Genomic DNA, 14,981 nt, shown 5'->3' on the forward strand with positions numbered 1-14,981 from the left:
CACAGGTGCTCCCATTCTGTAGGGCTCAATCCAATGTCAAGTTCACTCTTCCTTTTCGATTCTCTTTGCATCCCCCCCCAACAATGAGCCCGGTGTTCCTTATTTTCTGACGTTCGCTTCTCTCTATGCACATGTCTAAATCCAAGCATGAATGAATCTCCCTCATTTCTTCTAAAAATTGATTAACTTCCCATGTTCCCTTCACGACTTCTGTAACAACCCATCACTTGACAGCATAACCCATGTTGCTCTTAACTTCTTGTCCTTTTCTTTGCTTGCTATTTGAGCTAAAGGATATTTGGACTAGTCCTTCCTCTTTCAGTCACATTCAATGCACAATCAACATATTTAATTCTCTTAGCCAGCCAAGGCTAATATTTTTTTTAGAGAAACCATTTCTTCAAGCAACCTCCTACCCCAAGCCTGGAATATGTGTCCCTTTCTCATCCATTAAAATAGTTACAATTATTACATTGAGAGAAAATTTACCCAGAGGATATCACAATCCCCTCCCTGTTAGGGGGGAACACCATCCTTGGTGTTCAATATCCATATACAAAAAACATGCCTTAGATCAAACATTGTTGTTTAGAGAGCTTTATATACACAACTCAATTACAATTGTAGTTCACATATACAATTTTTTTCCCAACAACTAATAAACATGATGTTTTTCCTTGGATTAGCCACTTTTTGTGGCTCCTTTTCAGTTTTGTTGGTGTGTCTACTATGCACTCTAATATATTCAAGATACTACAGTTCTCCTTTCAGTCAGCTTCATTCACCCAAACCGGTAAATTCCCATGCTTTCTTGTAACACGACATATAATCTCTCATGAGATTCATTATACAAAATTTTCAAATATTTAAATTATACCTCTTGCCTTGTCCTTAAATGATTTGTCAACCATTAAAATAGATGTCTTTAATAAACCCCATTTATCAGGTGTTCTCAATATCTTCCTATTGTTACACCATAGTGGCTACAAATCAACACATAGGTTCATGTAGAGAATAGAGAGTCTCAGTTCAACCTTGGAGAGAGAGATATAGTTAATAGTAAGGGGATTTTATCAGCTACATTACTCTTGAAAGAATGAGAGTGCACTCTCCAACAACTTAGTGGAACTTCCACATGTGTTCTCAACCCAATCCCATAGAACTACATCAAGTGTTATCAGTCTAGTAGTCTCACAAGATTCCACCTCTCAGAAGTTTTCAACCAACATAGCCTCCAATGGATTTATTAGCCTTACAAGGCACAATCATTGCTCAATGATTATAACCCAACAAGTCCCTTGGGGTTTCATAACTGAGTTATCATATGAGCATACTCTGTGATTATAAACCAACAAGCCTCATGGGTTTCTCATTTGTACTATCATCAGAGCTCCTATGCCAAAAAGCCTTTTGGGTTTCTCAACTATGCTTGTTGGGAATCACGATTGTCGTTAGACCAAAACCCGCAAGTGTTAGTCAACAATCGCATCGCGAGAGATAAGGATCCATAAGAGGCGGTTAGTCCATGTCATGAAACACAGGGGGAGCATTGGTTTATCCAATGTCCAACAATATCTCCCCCAACATGAGTATGGTGTGTATCGAACCCGTGAGCTACGCTTTGATACCACTTTTTGGGAATCACAATTACCGTTAGAACAAAATTTGTAGGTGTTAGTCAACAATCGCATCGCCAGATATAAGGATCCATGAGAGGTGGTTAATCCATGTCTCGAAACACATAGGGAGCATTGGGTTATCCAATATCCAACAATGTTATCATCAAAGTTTTTCTACTCCACCGAACTCTCTTCTAGCATCAACACGACACTTAGTGAAGTACATATCCAATCCTGTGATCAAGGATTCCTCTTATTAGTTAATGCACATGCTTCCATAACCATCAACATTCCTTGTCATCATATGACACACATGATAATATACAATAATATTCTTATTTAAAGCCATTGGTTTCCAAGGCTTCCCTGCCCCATCGATTCCTCTTTCAACCAGGAATCTCATTGGACAACTCATCATATCATCCCATATAGCCATTTATATTTGCATTTAATAAATTTTATACAATCATTCTTCCACAAGAATTATTCGTGGCAAGATCATGTGACACAATGACATTTATGCATACAAATTATCATGATCATGAATATACATTTGCATATGTAATTATAGTCAAGATCAAGAGAACCTCCTTTTGATCCATTTTTAGGGCTACGATATCATTTCCCATTATCCCCATGGACCCAACCAACCCACTTGGCTATCACACTAGCATTCAATTAGTCATGCATAATCGTATGTGAATTAAAATTTGAGCTTAGATAGATTCTTGTATTATTGTCATATCTAAGAGCAATGCTCTAATATACAACAACAATGGTGTTTGCCACACCCAACCAGTATTCTCAAGGCCCAAAAGAATGAAAAATAAAGGAAAAATCCAAAAGAAAAGAATGCAACTATAAAAAGAAATAAATTTATGACAACAATCATCAAATCACATCACAAAATAGCATGGTCATGCACAATCCAACAATAAAAAGGAAAATTTGAGCAAAAATCAATCGAAGGACATAAAACATAAAATATTCAATCGACATAATAACTCAATCCCCATGAGTTCTAGCATATATCAATGCTTCATGGGTAAGGCTCAACCCGAGCCCTTCCATGATTTCATTCAATCTCTTCTACTACAACCAAACACAACTATTAAACTCAACCAATACACAACTTATTTACAATTTATTACATTGCTTCAACAACAACAAAAATGGATATGTAATCTGTATCGAATCATCCATCTCGACTATTGATGCTAGGTGACCAACATGTTAGTTTTCCATGGCTGCACAAATCCTAGGCATAATTTGAGGTACATCCTCCATTATCTATGCTTGTTGCACAATATGAAATCTTAGTTGATTTCTCTGTATCTGGGGGCAATCTCTACACAAATGGTTCTCCCCACATTTCCAACATACTAAGGGCTTCTTCCAAGGTCCATCCTCTTCTTTGGCCTGAGCACATTGACCTTCACAAGTTGTGCTGGTCTCCTATGGGGTTTTAGCTCTATTGGTGGTGAAATTTCTTGCCTTTTCTTTAGGCCATTGGCCAGAACTTCCCTACCTTTTCCCTCTAATTTCAATACTTCCTTTTGCCTTCAAGTCAACCTTAAGCTTTGGCCTATGTTTAGACTGCTTGTAGCAATGTTTCAACTTCTTAATCGAACCACTCAATGTTTGGGGTTCCAACAGTTCAATTCATTCCTTGAAGGTCATAGGAAATGCACTGATAAATATTTGGGTTTTGGCCTTCTCATCTTTGAGATATGACATATATCTCAATAGTTCTAGGAACTTGGTGACGTACTCATCATTTTCATTTGTCCCATCTTGAGTCCATAGAACTCTTTCGCTTTGTTGTCATAATATCATTATGATAAATCTTGACTTTTGAAGAGTTTCTCAATTCACTCCAAGTTGACTCTTCTTCACCAATGCCTCTCACATTCTTGAGGTCTTCCCACCATATGTTTTCTTTTCCCTTCAAGCTAACGGTGGAAATCATGGCTTTCATGTTCTCAGAATAATCATGGATTTTGAAAATTTTCTTCTTTCCAAGCAACCAAGCTTCCACATCTTCGTATTTATTCAGGTCTCCATCAAATGTGGGTAGCTTGGATTCCTTAAATTCCTCAGGCATATATCCCTTTTCTCTCATTCTTTGAAGATGGTGATGGTGCCTCCCGGTGGTGGAGCTGGAACGTCTACCACAATGATGCACATAGGTGCTAGTTTCTCCTCTTGTGGTACTCAATGGTGAATTTCCTTTCACAGAGTCTTCAATCTCTCACCTATGCCTCAACCTGGACCTGCTACCATATGCCCCAATTGTTTTTCATACAACGCAAAAGGGCTCCACCTTTCTCTATTACTAGCTCCTTGCTTATGCTTCCTTTATCTTTGTAAGTATGAGAGGCTTTGCAATATACCTAAATTTACCTCAACTTGCTTTTCCTGAGCCCTTGCCAACCTTTCATTATCTGCTTTGCAGCTCCTAATCTTAGCTCTTAGGCTCCTCAAGGTATCCATTAAGTCAAGAGAGTTTTCCTCTCCCCCTTGGCCAACTGATATTTCTTCTTCCCCATGTTACATATGATGAAAACTATATCCTACCATCTTGTTGTTCATTTATTGGCTGTGAGGATTTATGGCGTAGCACCCTATTGTTCCTTAAGAAACCAATTTCCTGGCTATACAGAAATTGTGCTTAAGACATTAATAAATATAATTTACTGTCAGTTGTTTGTCACTTAGATATATGTTGTGTTCTCAAATGAAGGACCTGGAGACTTGGTTTTTTACTCTTAATACATGTATGACCAAAACATCTCAGAAAGCCATTTGTTTCTAGATACAAATGATGAATGAAGAAAGCTTGAAGGAAAAGTTAAAGATAATATGCTGATATTTCACAGAAACTATTATCCGTCACTTAGAAGAATTAGAACTGAATCATAGACAATATGTTTCTTAACACAAAAACTACTATCTGTGTCCCTTGGAGAAGTTAAAGATAATATGTTGGTTTTTCACAGAAACTATTATCTATAACTTATAAAGGAATGTGGAAACTTCAAGCATAGGAGCGCTCTTTAAGGAATTTTAACTTTATCTACATAAGCAAATAAAGACCTATAGCTTCATTACTATACTTGAAAGAAGAAAACATAACATGACACATAATAGAGAAGGTTACAAAATTATACCCAACAACTCATGGAAACTTCTGATTCTTACATTAATCAACGATGATATCAGGAATACAGTGGCCTAGCCTTCGGGTTTTCCAAAATTTGAACCTTTCTTAGTAAATTTTCCTCTTTTTATACATTGTGGAACAGTTGTTGATTTCTGAAACTGCCCAAATTATCTAACTACTTTTCTAACTATATGAAGTAAAATAATTACAGAATTTTACAAAGGGTAAAAGACACTTCAAAGAACATGAAATAACAGGAACATAACTGAATTCAGAAGAGGATGATAACCATTGGCTTGCTCTGTTAATTCGCTACCGAGTTCCTCTGTAAATGCCCTAATGATGTTTAATTTGCTTTAGCGATAATGAAATGTGCTTAGCTTGTGTAATCCTGGGCTTACATACGTATTAGGCATTTTGATTTGCCAAAATAAAAAGAAAATATACCTGATTGTCTTCCTGTTTAGCTTCGGCTCTAACCCTGATTTTCTGCTTTACACAACGAAATTAACGCAAACCTTTGATTAATACGGAACTCAAAAGAGTTAATCTTTCTGTATAAATCTGTCAAATTTGCCCGTATAGCACTCGGTTGACTTCCATCGCAAATTGAAATCGGCCCGATATATCACTACAAACTTAACTTTACCCACCCTTAAGCCGCATAACTATGATAGTGTTGGACTTATACATAAATCCTTCATATTTGCGCTTTTTCATTATATACCTTTCATAATGAAAATATATTATAAAACCTGCTTTTTCCACTTTCAATACGGGCTCCGCACAATTTTCAAGGTATAGCTTTCCGCCGATACATCCCACTGTAGATCTGCGCTTTTCAGATTAGACGATCTATAAAGGTTTCGGGTGGGACATAAGCCCGAAGAATACCCACTCGAAATGGGCAGTTTCCTCTCTTCACCCGACTGCTACGTGTTGAATGATAAGTGGGATCGGGGGAGTTTCAATAAAAACCATTTACCATTTTTGCTCCGCCCAAAAACCTGCCTTATAACTTGAAATCTACCTTTTCGTATGCCTTGCAAACTTGCTGGACTTATATAACACAATATATATCAACTATCGGGCCTGTCGCAAATCGTAATCGGCATGCCATATACATATATGTAAAGTGTTATGTGATGATCGCGGACCCGTCGGGCTTATAAATCATAATATGTATATGATTTGGGTCCGATCTTTCTATTATAACCCTTTACAATAGAAATACATATAAAACTTCGTAAACAAAATCTATATAAAGAGCTTTTAATTTAGCGGACCTGCCAGACTTTACAATAAAACATATATGTATCTCAGGTCCGCTATCATGAATCGCGATCAAAAAAATAACCAACATATATGCATAAAGGCATTACGGACCCACCGAGCTATTAAACACATTATATATACATTTGGATCCGGCCCTTATCGCAGATCGCAATCGGCGGGATCACATATAAGCGATCTTTGTTATTTCGGACCCGCCGCAACTTTGCAACCTAATACATATATGTTTTGGGTCTAGCCTGCGATTGCAAATCACAATCAGCGCTATCAATGGAACCAATCATATATATCATTGTGGACCCGTCGAACTCTATAGAACACAACTTATAGTATTTCGGGTCCGGCCTTAACCCTTTTAACACTTGTTTCTTTTGTAAATATGATATATTTATGCTTTGCGATATATATATATATATATATGTATATTCAAATGTGTTTTCATATATTTTCGATATGTAATTACCACAAGCAAAATACTTTTACTTTTAAACTTTGTGGGGTAGAGAATATAAAGGGCTTCATTGAGGTTAAACCCCCTTAATGATTTTAGGCCACGCATTGTGATAAAAATGAATAATAAGCTTAAACCCAATATAAGCTACAACATCTGGGTCCAACTGGGGATAGTGCTTTTGCCACAGAAGCACTAAGAACCGCAAATCAGTGCCTTATCCATTGGGCATGGAGTCATATATTGCTTCACCAAACTTAACTGTGTGAAAATTTTGTACAATGAACCCACGCTGATATCTGCAGTGATAAAATGATTTTTCTTCAATAGAAAAGTATTGAGAATCATAGATCAGTAGCCTTAGTTGGGCATGGAGTCCAAAACTGTGAAAACCCTGAAATTTGACAACTGAAACCTGACAATCTAACACCTTTGCAAACCTATTTCCAACTAGGAAAGTCACCCTTATTCATCAACTAATGATTAAACTGAAGAACTACAACTGGAAACTAAATGCTCAACACCTGAGCTTATTTATGTACAAGATCATACATATACACGTGATTGATCTCCATCAAGTGAAGTCAATCTTCCAATGATACCAAATTAGCATTTGAGTGCATAATCTTGAACCATTCTGCCAGTGAATCTTGAAAAAACAATTCATTATGAGTTTCTCCTGAGTTCCAATGTTGTGATCCTGAATGTGTTCATCCTGTGAAACCTTCCATGAGTCAACAACGAAATCATTGGGGTTAGAAAACGTTTCAAGAGGAACAAGTCCCTTTAACAAAATATTATCCTTCAATTCAAAAATCTTCGGATTAGCTATTGAATCTTTTAAATCACTGATTTCTGCAAATTATGTTGTTTCTTCTTTATCCTGATCAATTTCTATGCCCTAAAACTCCTCAACTATAGTAAAAAATTCTTCAATCTATTGATCATCTTCAAAATCTTGCCAATTTTTAACATTATCAGGAACAGAGGGTCTGTGTCTCATCCCTACCTCATATATTAGCCTTGGATTAATAGGAGGCTTGAAAATACTAGAAGACATAGCCAATGAATCTGCTAATCTATTCTCATTTCTTGGAATAAATTGAATGTTAAAAGCTTCAAAAAAGTTCTCAATCAAATCCCATACCTCATATCTGTATACCCTAAGCATAGGTTTCTTTGTTTGGAAATGATTTTTTATTTGCTTGATAATCAACTCTGAATCTCCAAAAGTAGAATTGACTTAACTCCCATCTGTTTAGCTGTTTGTAGAGAAATAATCAAGGACTCATACTCTGCCATATTGTTTGTTGCCTCGAACTCTATTTTGAAAGAAAAAGGGAACATATTACCTTTAGGCGCAATTAGAAGAAAATCAACACCTGTTCCTTCCTTGGAATAAGCTCCATCAAAGAAGCATTTCCACACTCCTTCAGTTTGCAACTCTGTAATTACACTAGCTGAAGCAAGATGCTTTTGATTATCTTTAGCCAGCTCTGCATTATCATCCAGTGTGAAACAAGCAAATTCATCCTTTTCTTGGCTATATACAGGTGAATTACTTGCTCCATTTATTGTAATTGTTTTTACAAATCTAGTTTCTCTGTACAATATCCTCCCTTCCCCACCAAAAATTGGTATAACATCATATGTAAAATCCAATTTCAAAGCACCACCCAATTTAGCCCCCCAGGACCTAGATAGAAGCATTCCAAATATAGCATGGATATCTGCTACTACGACATCCATGACCAAGCTTCTAGCTGGAATTTGGGCTAGTGACACTGCCAGATCCTTAATAACCCCCAGACACTTGACTTTGCTCAAATCAAAAGAATAAAAGTCCCTATAAGGTTTGGTAACTTGTAGATTTAGTTGCTTCATTATTGACAAAGTCATAAGATTGTGTGAAGCTCCCGAATAAAACATACAATTATGTAAGAGGAAATCATGGACCAATAAGGAAATATAAAAATGAGGTATTGAAGGATCTACTTCCTCCACATGTGGACCAAAAACCACTACTGGTTTGTCTTCCTGCAGATTTAGAGTGTTATTTATAATCTCATTCTCTTACAAACTAATCAAACTCAGCAATCTCCTTTTGATAAATAGGTATTTTTGTCAATTCTGTAAGAGGAACCTATTCCAACTCATTAGTAAGACTAAACAAGTGACCCTGTTTAGCAGTCCTTTCATTCTCCTCCTCACCTTTTTTCATGATTGGGATTACTTGAGCAATTGCAACAAGTCTCTCCAAAGGAATTTTTCCAGTTTGATCTTGAGAAGACTCACCTTGAAGTATCTGTGTCTTGCCATTTGCATTCTGTTGCTGCTTTCCTTTATTCACTTGTTTTGCATATTGAGATTCTTGTGGAGTCACCTTTGGTGTGGAAGTTGAAACTTGCTGCTCATTTTCATTGTCTTGATTTCTTGATCTCTTCCTCGATCTCAAGTCATATTTCTTATGTAGTTCAGCTTGCATAAAATCAGAGAATTGAATGCAATATTCATCAATTTTATCATGAATGGCATATGTTTCATCATATTCATACTCTTCTTCTTCGATACTAATTTCATCTTCATCCACTACATATAATGTAAAAATTTGATCTTCAGGATGCTCTTGTTTTTGAACATGACCTTCCTCTATATATAATGGTGCTTGAATTTGATCTTGATCTTTTCTTTCCCTTTGCAAGATTTGCAAAGTTTGTCTTCTGTATTGGGGATTAAAGTTCTTATTATACTGTGTTTGCTTCTGAAAACTCTTATTTTCTAACTCTAATCTACTTATCTTATCTCAAAAATTTTTAATTACATCACACATATCCTCCAATGTTTGACTTTGAGAGGATTCCATCTTTGTCTTTCCCTTGTCTTGGGTAGGCTGTGTTTCTAGTGCTTTTTTTGTAGCCACCAGATTTGCTTATATCTCTAATGCATCTATTTGGATTTGATCAAGGGTTGGAGCTCTTCTTTCCCTTAATGTGATTCCAAAATTTGATTCAAAATCCCCTGCAAAAGTTATTTTTGCACCAACAGAAGGAGGCTTAATCTCCGCTGGGAGACTATCGTACAATTTGTTAAATCTTCTGACAAATTCAACCACAGTTTCATCAGACATTTTCTTTATGGCATTAAAATTTGTTAATGAATACACATGGTCTCTTTTTTCTCCCCATCTCTGAATAAACAAACGTTCCATCTCTTCCCAAGAAGGAATCATATTATTGGGAAGTCCTTTAAACCATTTCCTTGCGTTTCCATCCAAGGACTGAACAAAAAGTCTTAGAGCAACATCTACATGTTCAATATCTTTGTTTGCTGCAAAATTGCAAAATACTGACACATGATTCTCTGCAGTTTGTTCATCTTCCCCTGTAAAACGAGGAAGAGTTTTGAGGTAATCCTGTGGAATTTGATTTAATGGTTGTGGCAATTGAAGAGGTGCATATCTATTCATCAAGAATGCAGGTACTGCCATGTTTATCGAACTTTGATTACCAACATATGTGGAACTTGACTGAGAGGTAAATGGAATGTGCACATGTGGTAATGTGGCTATTGGTTGAAGTTAAATGATTATAGCAGATAAACGAAAAGTAACAGATTCTAAAGATTGCACTTAATAGCTAGGTTCCTGAAATGAAGATGATGAAAAAAATGACTCTCTATCAGATGATTGTTCAGATAAGTTATTGCTTGATGTAGATAATGTATGAATTGGTGTAATTGGGATCTTAGACTTCCTAACCCTCCTTGAAACCAACCTTTCAGGATCTGAAAGAGCTTGAACCTTCTGTTGTGAAGTGTCTGATCTTGTATTGGGTCTTCTTGAAGCCAGAGTTATTGCTTTAATTCAAAACAACCAAATATTTCCTCCCCATTGAACAACCAGAGGAAAATATTGAAAACACAAGGAAAAGTGTTTTTATCTTCTCTCCCCTGCAACAACACCAATTAATGTTGTTCCTTAAGAAACCAATTTCCTGGCTGTAGAGAAATTGTGCTTAAGACATTAATAAATATTATTTACTATCACTTGTTTGTCACTTAGGTATATGTTGTGTTCTCAAATGAAGGACCCGGAGACTTGGTTTTTTACTCTTAATACATGTATGACTAGAACATCTCATAATGCCATTTGTTGCTACATACAAATGATGAATGAAGAAAGCTTAAAGGAAAAGTTAAAGATAATATGTTGATCTTTCACAGAAACTATTATTCATCACTTAGAATAATTATGAAAGTGAGAATTGAATCATAGACAATATACTGCTTAACATAGAAACTATTATCTGTGACCCTTGGAGAAGTTAAAGATAATATGCTGGCTTTTCACAGAAACTATTGTCTATAACTTAGAAAGGAAGGTGGAAACTTCAAGTATAGGAGCGCCCATTTAAGGAGTTTTAACTTTATCTACATAAGCAAATAAAGACATGCAGCTTCATTACTATACTTGAAAGAAGAAAACATAACATGACACATAACAAAGAATGTTACAAAATTATACCCAACAACTCATGGAAACTTCTGATTCTTTCATTAATCAACGATAATATCAGGAATACAGTGGCCTAGTCTTCGGGTTTTCCAAAATTCGAACCTTTCTTAGTAAATTTTCCTCTTTTTATACATTATGGAACAGTTGTTGATTTCTGAAACTGCCCAAATTATCTAACTGCTTTTCTAACTATATGAAATAAAAACTATTACAAAATTTTACAGAGGGTAAAAGACACTTTAAAGAACATGAAATAACAGGAACATAACTGAATTCAGAAGAGGATGATAACTGCTGGCTTGCTTTGTTAATTCGCTGCCAAGTTCCTTTGTAAATGCCCTAATGATGTTTAATTTTCTTTAGCCGTAATGAATTGTGTTTAGCTTGTGTAATCTTAGGCTTACATATGTATAGGGCATTTTGAATGGCCAAAATACAAAGAAAATATACCCAATTGTCTTCTTGTTCAGCTTCGGCTTTAACCCTAATTTTCCGCTTTACACAACGAAATTAACGCAAACCTTTGATTAATATGGAACTCAAAAGAGTTAATCTTGCTTTATAAATATGTCAAATCTACCTGTACAACACTCTGTTGACTTCCATCGCAAATCGCAATTGGCCCAATATATCACTGCAAACTTAACTTTACACACCCTTAAGTCGCATAACTATGGTAGTGTTGGACTTATGCATAAATCCTTCATATTTGAACTTTTTCATTATATACCTTTTATAATGAAAATATATTATAAAACCTGCTTTTTTCACTTTCAAAACGGGCTCCACTCAATTTTCGAGGTATACCTTTCCGCCGATACATCCCACCGTAGATCTGCGCTTTTCAGATCAAACGGTCTATAAAGGTTTCGGGTGGGACATAAGCCCGGAGAATACCCACTCGAAATGGGCAGTTTCCTCTCTCTGCCCAGCTGCTATGTGTTGAATGATAAGTGGGATCAAGTGAGTTTCAGTAAAAGCATTTACCATTTTTGCTCCGCCTGAAAACCTGCCTTATAACTTGAAATCTGCCTTTTCGTACGCCTTTTAGACCTGTCAGACTTATATAACATAATATATATCAACTATAGGATCCAACCCATTGCAAATCACAATTGGCATGCCATATACATATATATAAAGTGTTATGCAATGATGGTGGACCCACCGGGCTTATGAATCATAATATGTATATGCTTTGCGTTCGGCCTTTCTATTATAACCCTTTACAACATAAATACATATAAAACTTCGTAAACAAAATATATATGAAGGGATTTTAATATAGCGGACGTGCCAGACTTTACAATAAAACATATATATATTTCGGGTATGCTATCGTGAATCGCAATCGGCAAAAGAACCAACATATATGCATAAAGGCATTGCAGACCCGCCGGAGCTATTAAACACATTATATATACATTCGGGTCCGTCCTTTATCGCGGATCAGAATCAGTGGGATCACATATAAGCGATCTGTGTTATTTCAGACCTGCCGCAACTTTGCAACATAATACATATATGTTTCGGGTGTGGCCCGTGATCACAAATGGCAATCGGCGCTATCAGCAGAACCAGTCATATATATCATTGCGGACCCGCCGAACTCTATAGAACACAACTTATAGTATTTCGGGTCCGGCTTTAACCCTTTTAACACTTGTTTCTTTTGTAAATCCGATATATTTATGCTTTGTGATATATATATATATATATATATATATAGATATATATATATATATATATCTTCAAATTTGTTTTCATATATTTTCGATATGTAATTACCACAAGCAAAATACTTTTACTTTTAGACTTTGCGGGGTAGAGAATATAAAGGGCTTCATTGAGGTTAAACCCCCTTAATGATTTTAGGCCACACATTGTGATAAAAATGATTAATAGGCTTAAACCAAATGTAAGCTACAACACACCCTATGTTATTCTGGGTGATATTCATCTTATGCTATGTGTTGCTACACACACTCACACAACTGTTAGATTTAGATAAAATTCAAGCATATTACAATTGTTATCACCTTGGCTCATTGTTGGAAATATGTTGGTGCAAGGCTAATGGAGTAACACATTACAAGTTAGCACATCAATAATAATAAATTTATATAAACCATTAGTACCGTGCCACTAACCCAAATCACAAAGTAAGAATGACACTCATACATGCATGCAATCCACCATAGACTAGCTTTTAACACCTAAACTTTTGTTCAGTTAATTTTCTAAAATCAATATGAAACTCCTTTACAGGAACCTTGTTGTTACTTGTCCATGATAGAGCCCATCCATTCCAAGTGTTGAACCTGGACGCTCTAATACCACTCTATAACAAGCCCCCCTTCCTAATCCTTACCATAACACTAATTAAGAGGAGGTGATTATCATGCTGATCCAAGATCTAAGGTGTTGTTATGAAAATGGGGTTTAAAAATTTCAATCTTTTAAACTTACTCAAAACCTTAGTTTGACATCACCATTGTGTTCATCTCATTGAGACAATTCCAGTGATACAAGACTTACCTCAATCCAACCTTTTAATCATGATATGTGACCATTGAAGTCCCGACGATTCAGAGAGTACCACCTCATTGGCTTGGCCACATGGCTATACCTTATGGATATCCTCCCAACACCACTTGGCAATTTCTTATTAGGTAATGACCCATTCATGGGATTAGGTTCCACTATCCCATTCTATGTTTTACAATGAAATTCTTACACACACACATATCTATATGAAAATGTTACCGACCACTCGGCGGGGAGTTATTTGTTATTAACCTTCCCATCTCCCAGGCTCTATTACCCAACCACTTCTCACGTGTGCACCAACGAGTTGTTTCAGGATTAGTCTTCTAGGCTGACCTGTAAGGTGGGTCCATCTTTGCACAAATGAACAATTTGCTAGGCCCACATGTTCTCCACCATATCCCAGGATTACGATATCTTGCACTCCTTTTAAACTCTTTTTTCCATTGAACACCTGGGGACCAACCTCCTAGATTACGTGCCCTAGTGGGTCCCTTATCAGTGGGGTCAATACTCTTGGTTGGATACAAGCCCTTGCTCTCGTACAACCCTGGTGGTCTCACTCCTGCCAAGACAACTCAGTGCCAAGTCAACCTGACTCTCCTTAGAGCATTGCGCAGGATTACCTCTGGGAGAAATACTTTGAGACATGAAGGTTCTCATCAACTGCTGCTCAAATTCTTGTTTATGCGGATCCTGCTTACCATTTTTTGATGTCACAATAAGCCCATTTTACATGGAAGTTGGTTCCTCCATCAGCCAATGCATGACCTCCAAGTCATCCTAGGTCATCCCTTTTCACTGGCCCTACCATGATGGCCTAGTCCTCATCAGCTCGACCTTCCTCTCGTATGACTTTATGTAGCTTCTAGGATGTAATTTCCAGGCTTACATCCCCTTGGATCTTTCCCGGCCATCAATCACTCCATGTCAATCTTAGTAATTCATTAAATTGGCCTCACACTTGGTTATGTATTGCAGTCATATGGTTAGCAACTTAGATTTCTTGCCGATTGTAGCACAAATTGATAAACCCATTCAAGCTCATGGATAAGTTTAAGAGGACAAGAATGCAACTAATTCTTTCTTCTTCTCTACACTTTGTGCTCTTTGTGAAAGGATTCATCCATGGATTGACTACATTGCTTCTACAAACATTTAGACTCGTGCCAATTTAGTTTATTCGTAGCCATTAAGGGCTTATGAAGCACACTTTGATGCTATCCCTCCTGAGCCTTATCGACATGAAATTGTGGCTATTAGACCACTGTACAAATACACTCACATATGTATATTCATATGCCATTACACTATATGTTCTAAGCTTCTCATGGCCTCATCTAAGCCTAGAAATACATAGATACTTATACCTTCACATGTGTAATTAAAACATTA

The sequence above is a fragment of the Pinus tabuliformis genome, chromosome 8 (assembly GCF_031772625.1).
Source record: "Pinus tabuliformis cultivar Carrire ecotype Pingquan chromosome 8, CPIR1, whole genome shotgun sequence".
In the NCBI taxonomy this organism is placed as follows: domain Eukaryota; kingdom Viridiplantae; phylum Streptophyta; class Pinopsida; order Pinales; family Pinaceae; genus Pinus; species Pinus tabuliformis.